This window comes from Ranitomeya imitator, chromosome 1 (assembly GCF_032444005.1).
Source record: "Ranitomeya imitator isolate aRanImi1 chromosome 1, aRanImi1.pri, whole genome shotgun sequence".
Classification (NCBI taxonomy): Eukaryota; Metazoa; Chordata; class Amphibia; order Anura; family Dendrobatidae; genus Ranitomeya; species Ranitomeya imitator.
This window is the reverse complement of record NC_091282.1, coordinates 1,155,579,407-1,155,594,904: the sequence shown is the minus strand read 5'-3', so window position 1 is coordinate 1,155,594,904 and position 15,498 is coordinate 1,155,579,407.

Here is a 15,498-nt window from a genome sequence, read left to right as displayed (position 1 = left end):
AGTAATTAATATGCGGCTCTACCCCTATGGGAGGTGGAGCCGCATATTCATCACTGTAATGTGCTGCATGAAGATTTATAAAGCTACCACCGAACTCTACAAAAGAACCTTTACCACACTCCTATGCTCCCGTTAGGTTTCTTGGTTTTAAGAAACCACTGTCTCCTGGCATTGGTTTGATTAAAAAATAACAAGCTGTTCTTGTCTTACTATTCCAGGGTTAAGCCCTGATTCTCCGCTGCTGTTCCCATTCTCTGTTATTGGTTGCAGCGTTGACATCACGTCAGTAGCGCTGTAGCCAATAACCATGATGCTCTGAGTGTCTCATGCCGTCAATTCATGCGAGCCTCTGAGCTCCATTATTTGCTGCAGCACTATCAATGTGACAATAATGGGCATAGGGAACAGCAGGGGAGATTGAGTGTTTGACCTGGGTTGGAAAAAAAAAAATAACAGGGTTTTTTTTCCAGAAAAAGAGCTGCAGCAGGGAAAAAGGTTTTTTTCAAACCTGGAAATACCCTTTAAGTTTTAAGTCATTAATTAAATGTTCATATCTTTGTCAAATACTGACCTAATCTCTTCCCCACTGCCAAGCGCCAATACTCTTCCTCTCCTAGCAGTGAAGACAATGGAGAGGCTAGTAGTGACACTGTTGCCCAGTCTGCCATTCATTAAAAGGAGAGTTTGTCTCTGCTGCAGGATATTGCCAATGTCATGCAGTCAGATTATGTATATCAGATACATAGAAAGAACAGTCTGACATTGCTAATTGTTGAATCCATGATTATTACATATTGAAATGAGCACAGAAAACTAGACGTAACCCCTTAGTGACAGAGCCAAGTTTTAAAAATCTGACCAGTGTCACTTTATATGGTAATAACTCTGGAACACTTCGACAAATTCCAATGATTTTGAGACTGTTTTTTTTCGTGACACATTATAGTTTATGATAATGGTAAATTTAGGTTGATATGTTTTGTGCTTTATTTATAAAAAATATCAGAAATTTGACAAAAAAATAAAAAAATCTTTGAATGATCATCTCTTTAAGGCTACGGTCACACTATAAGTATGTGGTCAGCATTTTACTTCAGTATTTGTTAGCCAAAACCAGGAGTGGGACAACCAGAGGGGAAAGCTATAATAGAGACACGTCATCAAGTCTGTATTTTTGACCCACTCCTGGTTTTGGCTAACAAATACTGATGTGAAATACTGACCAAATACTGCTAGTGTGACCATAGCCTAATCCAGATAGTCATACCACAGAGAAACATTAATAAATAACATTTCCCTCATGTCTACTTTACATCTGCACCATTTGTAAAATGTTATTTCATTTTGTTAGCATTTTAGGATGCTTTAAAATGTAGCAGCAATTTTTAATATTTTCATGGAAATTTGCAAAATTATTTTATTTAGCGACCTATCCAGGTTTGAATATATATATATATATATATATATATATATATATATATACAGTACAGACCAACAGTTTGGACACACCTTCTCATTTAAAGATTTCTCTGTATTTTCATGACTATGAAAATTGTACATTCACACAGAAGGCCTCAAAACTATGAATTAACACATGTGGAATTATATAGTTAACAAAAAAGTGTGAAACAACTGAAATTATGTCTTATATTCTCGGTTCTTCAAAGTATTCACCTTTTGCTTTGACGACTGCTTTGCACACGCTTGGCATTCTCTTGATGAGCTTCAAGAGGTAGTCACCGGGAAAGGTCTCCACTTCACAGGTGTGTCCTGTCAGGTTTAATAAGTGGGATTTCTTGCCTTATAAATGGGGTTGGGACCATCAGTTGTGTTGTGCAGAAGTCTGATGGATACACAGCTGATAGTCCTACTGAACAGACTGTTAGAATTTGTATTATGGCAAGAAAAAAGCAGTTAAGTAAAGAAAAACGAGTGGCCATCATTACTTTAAGAAATGAAGGTCAGTCAGTCCGAAAAATTGGGAAAACTTTGAAAGTGTCCCCAAGTGCAGTGGCAAAAACTATCAAGTGCTACATGGCTCACATGGCCAACTGGCTCACATGAGGACCGCTCCAGGAAAGAAAGACCAAGAGTCACCTCTGCTTCTGAGGATAAGTTTATCCGAGTCACCAGCCTCAGAAATCGCAGGTTAACAGCAGCTCAGATTAGAGACCAGGTCAATGCCACACAGAGTTCTATCAGCAGACACATCTCTACAACAACTGTTAAGAAGAGACTTTGTGCAGCAGGTCTTCATGGTAAAATAGCTGCTAGGAAACCACCGCTAAGGACAGGCAACAAGCAGAAGAGACTTGTTTGGGCTAAAGAACTCAAGGAATGGACATTAGACCAGTGGAAATCTGTGCTTTAGTCTGATGAGTCCAAATTTGAGATCTTTGGTTCCAACCACCATGTCTTTGTGCGACACAGAAAGGGTGAACGGATGGACTTTACATGCCTGGTTCCCACCGTGAAGCATGGAGGAGGAGGTGTGGTGGTGTGGGGGTGCTTTGCTGATGACAATGTTGGGGATTTATTCAAAATTGAAGGCATACTGAACCAGCATGGCTACCACAGCATCTTGCAGCGGCATGCTATTCCATCCGATTTGCGTTTAGTTGGACCATCATTTATTTTTCAACAGGACAATGACCCCAAACACACCTCCAGGCTATGTAAGGGCTATTTGACCAAGAAGGAGAGTGATGGGGTGCTACACCAGATGATCTGGCCTCCTCAGTCACCAGACCAAAACCCAATCGAGATGGTTTGGGGTGAGCTGGACCGCAGAGTGAAGGCAAAAGGGCCAACAAGTGCTAAGCATCTCTGGGAACTCCTTCAAGGTTGTTGTAAGACCATTCCAGGTGACTACCTCTTGAAGCTCATCAAGAGAATGCCAAGAGTGTGCAAAGCCGTCATCAAAGCAAAAGGTGACTACTTTGAAGAAACTAGAATATGAGACATAATTTCAGTTGTTTCACACTTTTTTGTTAAGTATATCATTCCACATTTGTTAATTCATAGTTTTGATGCCTTCTGCGTGAATGTACAATTTTCATAGTGATGAAAATATAGAAAAATCTTTAAATGAGAAGGTGTGTCCAAACTTTTGGTCTGTACTGTAAATATATAAAGTGATACCATTTTAAAAACGGCACCCTTCGACATATTAATATTTGCCATCAGGTAGTTTATTAACCCTTCGGGTGATTTTCAGGAATTAATGCAAACTGACATGACAGGAATTAAAAAGTGCTTTTTTACCACCTAAATGTCGCTGACTTTTGAACAGGCCACTATAGCTGGCAGACTCTAAGGCCGCTATTTGGTTGTGAATTGCCATAGCAAACATCAGGACTACACAATCATGATCTCAGGGTGCCAATGGGGATAAAGAGGAAGCCCCCACACTCTGTTAACCATTTATATGATATAGTCATTATTGACAGCAGCATCTAAGGGGTTAAACAGATATGGACGGTGCCAACACTGATCGTGTCTGATGCATCAAGTTGTCAGCTATGGTGTACAGCCGACAGCTGCTGGATTGTCACTTGTATACGGATGTTAGTCTTTTATATCTTAGGTCATTTAAAAGATGTATCGACGGTCATTAAGGGGCTGAATCCATGATTATTACATATTGAAATGAGCACAGAAAACTAGACATAAACAAGAATGAGCAGAGTCTATGAATATGCCCCCGTGAGGCATTGAAAGTAAAGAAGTAACATAAAGTCCACATTATCCAAAAGAAGCAATCAAAATATGTGTGAATTGTATAGTGACTACAAAAAGTGGGGATTTAAATTAAAATTCAAATATAAATCTGAATTAAAAGAAATAAACAAGGATGAGTTGGCCAAATAAGTCAAAATCCTATTGTCACGCACAATGGCTTTCTCAGGGGACTAATTTATTTTTCTGTATCCTTATATTTTCTGTATAAAATCTGATTTTGTTGTAATGTGTAATGTGTTTGTTTGGTGATTCTTTAGTTCAGGTTATTTGCAAATCTGGCATTCTCAGTATTGTTACATCTTTTCACAAGTGTTATGGCCTTCTTTATGGCTAGATAGCTAAATTGCCAGACAACAATGTCACAGTAAAATGTCAGATGTTAAAGGGCTGAGTCCTAATGTAAGACTCGTACACTGACATAACGCTTTTCATAAGACAGAATAAATCATTAGACTGTACAGAGCAAGAGAAATATAACCACAGTTCTAGACATGTTTTATTTTCACATAAAGAAGATTTCGAGCAGCTGCTGGAACAGAGAAGTCAATCCATGAGGTTTTTGAACATTACGAGGAGCATCATAAACAGTGCAGTAATAATACACAGATCATTATATTAGCAAATGTGCGTGGGATGTCTTTTATTTCAACGATACTTTGTTTGCATTCAAAGAACTTTAAAAATGGCATTGCTACCTTCATGTCAGCTTTTCATGCATACCCTTGTTAAAGCGATAATGAGAAAATTCCAGAACTTGTGTTTTATGCTTGGATGCATTATTCCAGTGACAGCATCCATTATACAAATAGACCAAATAGCTCTCAAATGACTGAAGAGATGTAAAATACTTAAGAGTGCTTCACAGATTCACATATAAGTAAATGTAGATATTGGTTTCTCAAACGTTGCGGTGAAAAGTTTATACAGTATCCCAAGATGATATTGCAAATTTTGGAAATGTATCATTAGCGTTGTTGATAAAAGAATAGGAGAAAGCAAAAATGGTACAAACTGCAAATAAAATGAAAACTTTGTATCTTTCATGGTGTGAGGTAATCCACATTGGTTTTTGAGACACATTTTTAACCCCCATTTCAGGCATTGAGGTAATTAAAGTAGTGGCAGTTATTTCAACCACTGTAGGGCCCATGGTGGGAAAGCATGCGGAACTGAATTGATTCCCCTTCTTAGGTGCAATCACATTGCGTTTTCCTCCATGATCAGTAGTCCTGTCTTGTCATATGCTCGAACTCCCCGGACAACGGGATTCAGGTGTATACGCCAACGAGGCCATAGAATATAATGGTGCTCGGATGTGCATCATTTTCTGGCGTAAATTACTAGTGGAGGTATACACTCAGACACAGGAGTGTCCACCTCCATTAGTCGTCTAAGCCTGAAAAAATGATGTACGTTGGAGCACATATTGACTCTGACCACACCATGAGTCTGTGTCTCCGTCAGCAGATATCCCTGCAGACTGTGAGCCCTCGCGGGCAGGGTCCTCCCTCCTTATGTACTCGTGTGCCTTGTTATCTGCTCATGTTTAATGTATTTGTCTATATTTGCCCCGTATTCACATGTAAAGCGCCATGGAATAAATGGCGCTATAAAAATGTATAATAATAATAATAATAATAAAATACCTGAAGCACGTTTTATGGGTGGTTCGGACGTAAGCCCCAATGAGACTACTGAGAGTAGGGCAGAGCACAATGTAAGAGGGGCCTTACATAGTCATAACAATTAGCTCCATGATTGCGAAATCGTAAGACTTTAATTCTGATATGCGTTATATTGTATATTTTGTATTAGATGGTTTTTCATGTCCATGATAGTGTTTTTCCCGTAATATCTCTTGTTGTTGTAGGTGAGTAAGAGTGTGATACCAATGGTGGGATAGGTTATGAGTTATTGCAAATCCCTATATGTGGAGAATAGTTTAGAGGTTTACATTACACCCTGTATTTCTGAGGTTTTGGTAATGCTCAAAGTCAGGAATGTTTGTTTGATTTTTTATTTATTTTGCTTAAATAGGATTGTTTTACTTTGTATGATTACAAAAAATACCTGTTTACGTATATTATATCATTTTGTGTAAATGTAGCCACCAATAGAAGGATGTTGCCACAATTAGAGTTATACAGTTCCCATTGAACTTACTCTGTATTCAGGAGATTATTAGTTGCAAAAAAAAAAATGACAAATTATCTCTGACATAGATTTGTCAACACATCCAAAATACACATCATTAAAGCACCACTCTAGCATTTTCTTTTTTATTTCAGTTTTGGAATAGTACTACTGATCTAAGTTCCCTGCCCTTAGTCTTATACTCATCTTATCCTTATCTGTTCTCAGCTCTGCTCTTGTCAGTCTTCTGCATGTTGTGATCTGCCAGATCACTATAGTATTTGCAGGGAAATCTGGAAGTTACAACTCAATATACAAGTAAAAGCCAGAACCAGGTCAAAATGAAGCTTTCGTAGACTTACTTGAGAGCTTTTGACCGCTAACTCCGACTTCTGGTTAGTCAAAAGTTATGGTCACAAGATGGCACCAAGACTGCAGCAACATCAGTAAGAGCTGAAGACAGCAGCTAGTAAGTACAATACTTAGGTCAGGGATCTTACAATAGTGGTACCACTCCAGCGCTGAAATAAAAAAAACATTAGGGTGGTGCTTTGCTACTATCCACTGTTCCTAATATTGTCCATGCACCAAACCAAGCAATTGTCATGAGGGAACCCTGCAAAAACGTTCCATAGAAATACTATAAATATGAGGCATGTTGATGTATCATTTCAAAATCCAGTTTCACACGATAAAAAACCTGTCTGTGGAATTTATTATACATTAGCCTTAATGTGTTCTGTGGTTTTACATTGGATTGCAGGTAAATTGTATGCATTAACTGGATTGCAAAAACCTCCAGTAGAAAATATATCCATAAAAAAATTTAATTTGAAAAACAAATTCAGAGGAAAAAAACAATCTGCAAAGTTTTTTATACATGGCAGCATTCCACAGTTTTATATAGAACTGCATGTAAATATAATGCATTTTCTTGGTATCTGCAGTATGTGGCTTCAGAGAGTGGAATGATATATTCAGCTCGACTTCATCTATACTATTCAGCTGTCATCCCTGCTGTCATAACCTTACTACGCACAGCGATAATGTCATTGTTTTTTACTGTAAGAGATGACTTGATAACCTATTATGATTATGTTTATATCAGATTGTTTGAATTGTTTTCATTGCACAGAGTATTGTTCTATCAAACTTCATTGTTTACTTTCTTTAACCTCTTTGTCATGTGTTTTGTCTCTATTTTTGTAGCAAAATTTCACTTTGTGAAATAGCACATTACAAAATTGACTGGTATCTACTTTGGGTTTCTTGTAATATCTTAGGCTGGACAAACACAGGAGCCTGCCAATTTCATCAATACCCTGGCAACCATGTTATATGTATAAAATCTCCCGAATCACCAAGGATGGTAGATGTCAGGGGAAGGAAAGATTGAGCAACTGGACTTGCCATGCCTAATCATTTTATTCTCAAGGGAGAATGAGTAACTGGCAGATGGGTCTTTTAGAAGCATTCTCTTTTCCCCTTATTCAGCACATATACTTACTTGGTCAACATGAGTGAGTATTTCCATGACGGTAAAGCAAACAATAACTATCAGCATTCATCCGGCAGGAATTTACTGTTTTTGGGTGTCTAAAATATATCTAAATATTTTTTACTTCTTTTGTTTTAATCTGAAGAAAGAACTTTCTTATGGTGCCATTATGGATCCAATGTGTTTTAATTCAATCTCATTATAAGAGCAAATATACAGTTCTCAAGAATCATTATGTAATATAAATTAAGTAGGTTTAAAGGGATGTTGTCAAGTTATTAAAATATTTTAATCAGCAAAACAACATGGAAATAAGCAAGTTTGCAATTGACTTGTTTTTTCTATCTGCTGACATTGTCCTGCAATGAGAGCTTTTATCTTTCACAGTCTACAGTTGGTTTCCTTAGAGCTTGGTCACTAGCGCCTGAAAAGATCTTGGCCAAGAGTGCACAGTAGTTATATTCTAGGAGAATGGTAAACTCCTAACATACCAGTCACCTTTCTCTAGCCCTTCGTTTTATATATAGCAGCTATCTGCTCACCTCCCTATTCCTCCTTCCAATGTCTTGACAAACTGCAGTTACAAATCTTGTAATATCACCAGTGTTTAGCATCTGCATCATCTTAAATAGCATTCCTAATCACCTTTCTTACTGTCAAGAGCTGTCTGTTCAAATGCCCTGTTATCTCTGCATCTAAATATTGTGATAGCAGTACAGACTCCAGAACAAACCACTGATGGCTTAATGTGTTACACCAAAACTTGTGCAGATCTTCATAGTTTTATATCTGCGATTTTTACCAGTTATGATAATTTGCTGAAACTGAGTTGGAAAAGGAAGTGACATGTGAGTGCCTTCCTGGTGGTGTGCAACCAATGTAACTAAAAGACTCAAAAAAGATAAATGTATATTTTTTATAAATCATACTGGCAATCATAATTATTACAGTGCTGACTGGCAGCACCATGTATGGTGGCATTGTTTACTGAGACACTCTAAGGCTAGAACTTTTATTGGGTATCCTCAGGTGCCGTTTATGGTGCTCATCAAGCATTATTAGTGGGGTCACTTGAGTCAGGTTTTACAGTTCGGACTGAAGATGTTGATACATAGCAGCAGCACAGCTGGGTTAGCCAGATGGCACATGAAACAGCAAGCATGACTAAAGCTAGTTATGTGGGACATGTAGCTGGAAGGCTAAAATGAAGGACAGTGTATCGACAGCATCTAAGATGATTGGAGATGAGTAGGCAGGCCCATACCTTGATACAGCAGAATTGACTGTGTGGACAGCACCTTCAATCTATGTACACAAGTAACCACCCAGGTGGCTTGATGTAGTTAAGTTGAATGTGCAGGAGCAGCAGAAATGAATAGGCAATCAGACAATATGTTGTGACAGAGATAGATGCATGGCTAGCACATAGAAACAACAGAACTGAATACACATTCAGACAATTATAGAAACTTGATTCCAGCTCACCCAGTTGCTCTATGCTCACCCACCTGGGGCTCAGACACCGGCCTCGCCCTGGTCTCACATCAAGGAAAATAGAACAAATTGGAGTCCGGATCAACAGGATTGGGCTTTTCTTTTCTTTTAATTTTTCTAAAGAAATTATAGTGCATACAAAAGAAAAATGTACATGGTCGACATGACCCAGTCATGAGTAAGACTGCCTAGTGCAGTGGAAACGTGTCGACTGGGTCATGTTGACATGTACATTTTTCTTTTGTATGCACTATAATTTCTTTTGAAAAATAAAAAGAAAAGGTGAATCAAGTCCTGTTGAGATGGACTCTAATTTTTTTCTATTTTCCTACACATTCAGACATCTTGTTGTGGCTGGATGTTTTGATAGCATTCAGGAAGAGTAGAGTTGAGTAAGCAAACTGGCACCTTGTTTTAGTAGATCTGAATGTGCAGATAGCACTCAGAAGCAGCAAAACAGAGTAGACAGTCACTTTGTAGTATGAGATCTGAGTAGATAGGCTCTTAGTAGCAGCAGAAGTGAAGAAGAAGCATGGCTTGAGTCCTGGAGTAGTATGGACATTCAAATAGAATTTTTAGAACTACCTGAGCTGGCTTTAAAATGTAAGGTTACAGTAGGAACCTGATGCACACTAGCAATGTGGGAGTCAGGCCTTAAGGGTGGAGGAAGAAAAATCTGATGCAGGGGAAAGGTGAGTACAAATTAACACTGTTTCCTTGCAGAGTTTGGAATCCAAATTGGCTTGTATCTCCTTTAGATACTCCGGTTTCTACCCACTCTAAAAAAAAAAAATTGATAGGTTAATAGAGTAAGGTTGAGATTGTGAAAATAAACTGTTAGCCTCCCTCGGAGAAACATTGATGTGATTTGTTACAATCTCTGTGTAGAAGATAAAAATAATATTACTAGGACTATTAACATGGCAGAAAGCCAGAAAAGAGCTGATTAGCTGGATCATGGAAACCCTTAGTTTAGATGAGCAATTCTTATGCAACATAGCAGGTGGTACTCGAGCTGTAGGATGGTTGAGACTAGGGTTGAGCGAAACGGATCGGACAAAGTCAAAAATCGCCGACTTTCGGCAAAGTTGGGTTTCATGAAACCCGACCCGATCCTAGTGTGGGATCGGCCATGAGGTTGGCAATCTTTGCTCCAAAGTTACGTTTTGTATGACGCTTTCAGCGCCATTTTTCAGCCAATGAAGGAGGACGCAGAGTGTGGGCAGCGTGATGACATAGGTCTCGGTCCCCACCATCTTAGAGAAGGGCATGACAGTGATTGGCTTGCTTTCTGCGGCGTCACAGGGGCTATAAAAGGGCATGCACACCGACCACCATCTTACTTCTGCCGATCGTAGCATAGGGAGAGGTTGCCGCAGCTTAATCAGAAGAAGGGATATAGTTAGGGAGGGAAGATTAAGCCCCGAAACTGCTTGTGCTCTAGCAATTACCACTGTCCAACACCACCATTCATTTTCAGGGACAGTGGAGGCTATATTTTTGTGCATCAGCTCTGTAGCTTATTAGGCTGCCTTATAAGGCTCCCTGGTAGCTGCATTACTGTTTGCACGCCGCTGTGCAAACCAACTGCTTTTTTAAAAGCAAAAATCCTGTTGCTCCTTTCTGCACAGTTATCTTGTTTATTTGTCCACACTTTTGTGTGCAGCAGTCCTTTTTATTGCTGCCATACTTTTCCTGAGATCATTGTAGGGAGATTGAAATTGTACTACAGTCCTTGTATTTTTTCATATATCTTCCAGCCACTTTCTGCCACTGCATCGATTCAAAGTGACAGGTGACAGCATTTGTCCAGTATGGTTACAAACTACTTTTCCTCCCTTATCGATGTTCTCCCTCACAGGTCATTCCCCTTTGATTACTGGGCATCTAAAATAGACACCTGGCCTGAATTGGCAGAATATGCATTACAGGAGCTCGCTTGCCCTGCTTCTAGTGAGCTATCAGAAAGAGTCTTCAGTGCTGCTGGTTCAATACTGACCCAAAAAAGGACACATCTGGCTACTCGAAATTTTGATGATCTATCCTTCATTAAAATGAATCAATCATGGATTTCAAATTATTTTGCCCCACCTTCTCCTGTTGACACGTAGCTTGCCTGAAAAATGTCTTGCTTTTGGCATCCTCTTACTGACTTCTCCAATTCCGCCATTTGCAGCTGCTGAATGTCCACCATAGGCCATTTTTATACCTCCCTAAATGGGCTGACTCCCCCCACAGGGCCGTGGTCACCACCTGGCGCAAGCACCCGTGCGAGTGCCGTTCACCTGGACAGGTGGGTGCGCCCACTCTTGGGCGACGGCACTGGCACAGTGTCCTTCATAGTACAATGAAGTTTCTCTGACGGTGGTGGTGAAAAACCAACATCAGACACACCATCGTAATATGAGGGGCCCTGTGCCATTACTGCCACCCACAAGAGAGTGTTCCCCCCCAGCTCGAACAGTGCTCTACCACTTGCAATACTTACCTCTCCCTGCTCCACCACTGTGTAGTCTGTGCTGTTAAATCCTTCAATGGCACTGCCAATACAAATTTGTTGAAATGATAGATGATAATTAAAATACACAGGGGCCCTGGCCTCCATTTAGACCAGTTAATACTTTGCGCCTACTACCACTGTCTGCTACTCAGCAGAGGAGCCCACCCTAGTACTTAGCTATGCCGCCTGTTTAGTCCTGTTACCAATTTTGAACTGCTTTTAGCCTACTTTTGTATTTGTGCCTACTAACCGTGTCTGCGCCACTTATTACAGTTGTCCTCCACTGAACAAAGCAATGCCACCTGTTTAGTCCTGTTACCAATTTTGAACTGCATTTAGCCTACCTTTTTATTGTGGGCCTACTAACTGTGTCTGCGCCACTCATTACATTTGTCCTCCACTGAACAAAACAATGCCGCCTGTTTAGTCCTGTTACCAATTTGGAACTGCATTTAGCCTACTTTTTTATTTTGGGCCTACTAACTGTGTCTGCACCACTCATTACAGTTGTCCTCCAATGAACAAATCAATGCCGCCTGTTTAGTCCTGTTACCAATTTTGAACTGCATTTAGCCCACTTTTTTTGTGAGCCTACAAACTGTGTCTGCGCCACTCATTACAGTTGTCCTCCACTGAACAAAGCAATGCCGCCTGTTTAGTCCTGTTACCAATTTTGAACTGCATTTAGCCTACTTTTTTATTTTGGGCCTACTAACTGTTTCTGCGCCACTTATTACAGTTCTCCCCCACTGAACAAAGCTATGGCGCCTATTTAGTCCTGTTACCAATTTTGAACTGCATTTAGCCTGCTATTTTAGTTGGGCCTACTAACTGTGTCTGTGCCACTCATTACAGTTGTCCTCCACTGAACAAAGCTAGGCCGCCTGTTTAGTCCTGTTACCAATTTTGAACTGCATTTAGCCTACTTTATTATTTGGGCCTATATCTGTGTTTCCTCCTCATCCTGCCCATAGCCCAGCCACTGCTAGATGAGTCTGCTGGTACATTGACCCAAACCACTACATTCCCCTTGCACTCTACACAGCCTGAATCTGACCCTGCTGAAAGTCAGGTTCCCCTTCCCGCACACTATACCACCTTACACGGGGACAAAGAGGAAGGTGCAGATGAAAGTGCAGGTTCCTTCATCAGGTGTGGGGGCATACTCGTTGGCGACGTCACTGGCACATGCTCCCTCATAGTACACAAAAGTGTCTCTGGTAGTGGGAGGCGCCACCCGCCATCAAACACACCGCCGTACTATGAGGGGCCTTGTGCCAGTGCCAAGTGCCAATGAGTGGGCCCCCCTGCTTGCTCTGGATCACAGCACTTGCAAAGTTGAAATACTTACCTCTCCCTGCTCCACCGCCGTGACGTATTACACGTTTCCTGGGCCCACGAAAATCTTGAGCCAGCCCTACCCCCCCACAACTTTAGCCAAATGACCCCCCCTGTTTTCAATGCCTAACTATTATTATAAAGTAAATTAAGATTGACAAGCTTAAGAAATAAGAATTGATGTTTTTGACATTAAAATGGGCACTGTAGGTGTTTTCCTGTCTTCCACTCACTGCTGACTTTGATTACCCATTGACTTGCATTGGGTTTCGTGTTTCGGTCGGCCTCCGACTTTTCGAAATAATCGGCCGATTTCAACCGACCCGACTTTTGACAAAGTCGGGTTTCGCGAAACCGGACTCGATCCTAAAAAAGTAAAAGTCGCTCAAATCTAGTTGAGACGAGGTGAAGTGTTATCGAAGAGAGATGCTGAATTGATGTAGTAGACCTGAGACATCTGTGACAGATGAAGCAGAGCTTGGATAGCAATGACTTATTTAACAGAGCTACAACATCCTTTCCGGAATAGCAGAGCTGTAGTTGGACAATGCTAGAACAAAGATTATGGGAGCAGCAAAATTGTAATAGGGGAGTGGAACCGATTCAGAGGAGCTAAGTTTGCAGTTGTGGTATAACATAGCAGTAGTAACATCAACTATCTGAATACAGTGGTTTGCCAGGTTTACATTACACAGACAGATGATGCAGAAACATGTCAAGATAGAACTTAATGCGCAGAAGAACAGACAAGAGAGAGGGTATACAGCAATCGCCACTGGAGTCAGCAAAGGTGAGTATGAGTGTGTTTTATCATGTTTAACTATAAATTATTTTATTATGGCTGTGTGGGGCACAGGTCCATGAAGTCCAAAATGTACTATGGGCCTTACCGTGCCTCCAATTATATAGAATGACACATTTTTTTCTTTTAGTTTATTTTTTGTGTCTTTATAATTGTTTATCACAAGCTGAGAAAAGATATTCTCCCTTAGAAGCACTGATTCCAGATTTATGGTAAAGAACCTAGCTAAGTGCCTATGGGTCCATAACATTGTGTGCATGGAACCCTAAGAAGTTGCAAATTGTATTGCCTCATGGTTAATGAGATCACAAAGATAATAGATAATGTACTGAAAAAGAATGTGCTCTAAATGGCAATTCTTTGCTGGAACTATTTTTTACCCGATTTAAGAATCACCTGCTGATATCCTGTTCAGGTCGGATACGGTGGGACTGATAGGCAATGCATTTCTTTGAACTAGGAGTATAGTAATCAGTGCATTCAACCAAACCAAAAAAGATAGAACAAAATGAGATGGAGCATAGAAAAGGTGAAAGAGAAGACTGCACAGACACCATTGTGCTGAACACTGTGGTTATAGGTAACGTAACTGAAGTAGATAGAATTTCATTGGATTTTCTTGAGTAAACTTATAATACTCAAATATTTAGCAGTTATTCCAGTGTAAAGGACATTGCTTTCTTCTGCAATGAGTCAGACTCATAAGATATGCAGTTTATTTTTTAAAACACTGATCTCTTCATATAATGTTGAATTGGAAATGTTAATAGTATAATTAATTTTATCTGTACTGAAATGAAAATTGAAAATAACATGAATAGTGATAAAAATGTTAATTGAAATAGGCAAAAACATTCAATTGAGTAGTGACCTCCTTCACCATGACTTCAGTAGAAACATAAATTGCTGTTGTATTTCTTGGAACAAAAAAAGAGTTTTTATAATTCTAGATGCAGTCAAAATGAATATTTCATATGAATCTATGATGAAGAATTCTAGAAATAATTCTGCCAATCAGAATGTTTTGGCATTCATTAACACAACCATCAAGTCATAGTAAGAGCAAGGTGGGCATAGATATAGATATAGATAGATAGATAGATAGATAGATAGATAGATAGATAGATAGATAGATAGATAGATATTAGATAGATAACCCATTCTTGTCTTTGTTTGTCAACTCACTTTTTAAAGTTTCTCCACAGGTTCTCAATGGGAGTAATTTCCGGGAAGATTGTCAACAGAACTAAAATGTTGCTGAGACCCAATGGGCTATTGAATCAATTTTTTTTACTTCTTCAATGGACTGCTGCTTTTGTATTTTTAGCTACCAGGAGGATTAGTTATCACCTGGAAGATTTGCTCAACCTTTCTTTTCGATTGCTTATGCTGATTCTTTTTTTCTTTGTCTAGATAAATAGATAGATAGAGAAAGGATATTAGAGCACCACAACAAATACAAAAAGAGCAGAAAAAGAGAAAATCAGGTGCAAAGCCCCCAGGCATAGACCAAACCTCAATTACAGGAAACTAAAAAACGGAGGCAGCACACCATCAGTAGTGGAAAAAACAGGAGCTACTTTTATTAGCCCATCTCAGCAACATTTCGGTTCTAGAACCAAAATGTTGCTGAGATGGGCTAATAAAAGTAGCTCCTGTTTTTTCCACTACTGATGGTGTGCTGCCTCCGTTTTTTTGATTCCTAGATAGACAGATAGATAGATAGATAGATAGATAGACTGATGATGAAACTATAGATAGATAGACTGATGATGATTGTTTATTCACTCACTTTTTAAAGATTGTCCACAAGTTTTCAAATGATTAAGATCTGGAAAGTTTCATGGCCATGGACTAAAAATTTCACCAAGCCACTTATTTATCACCTCGACCTTGTGACATGGTCTTCATCATGCTGTAAAGATTATTTTTCATCACTGAAAATTTCTCCTGCATTGTTGGAAGATATTTTTCGAGGATGTTTAGCTACCA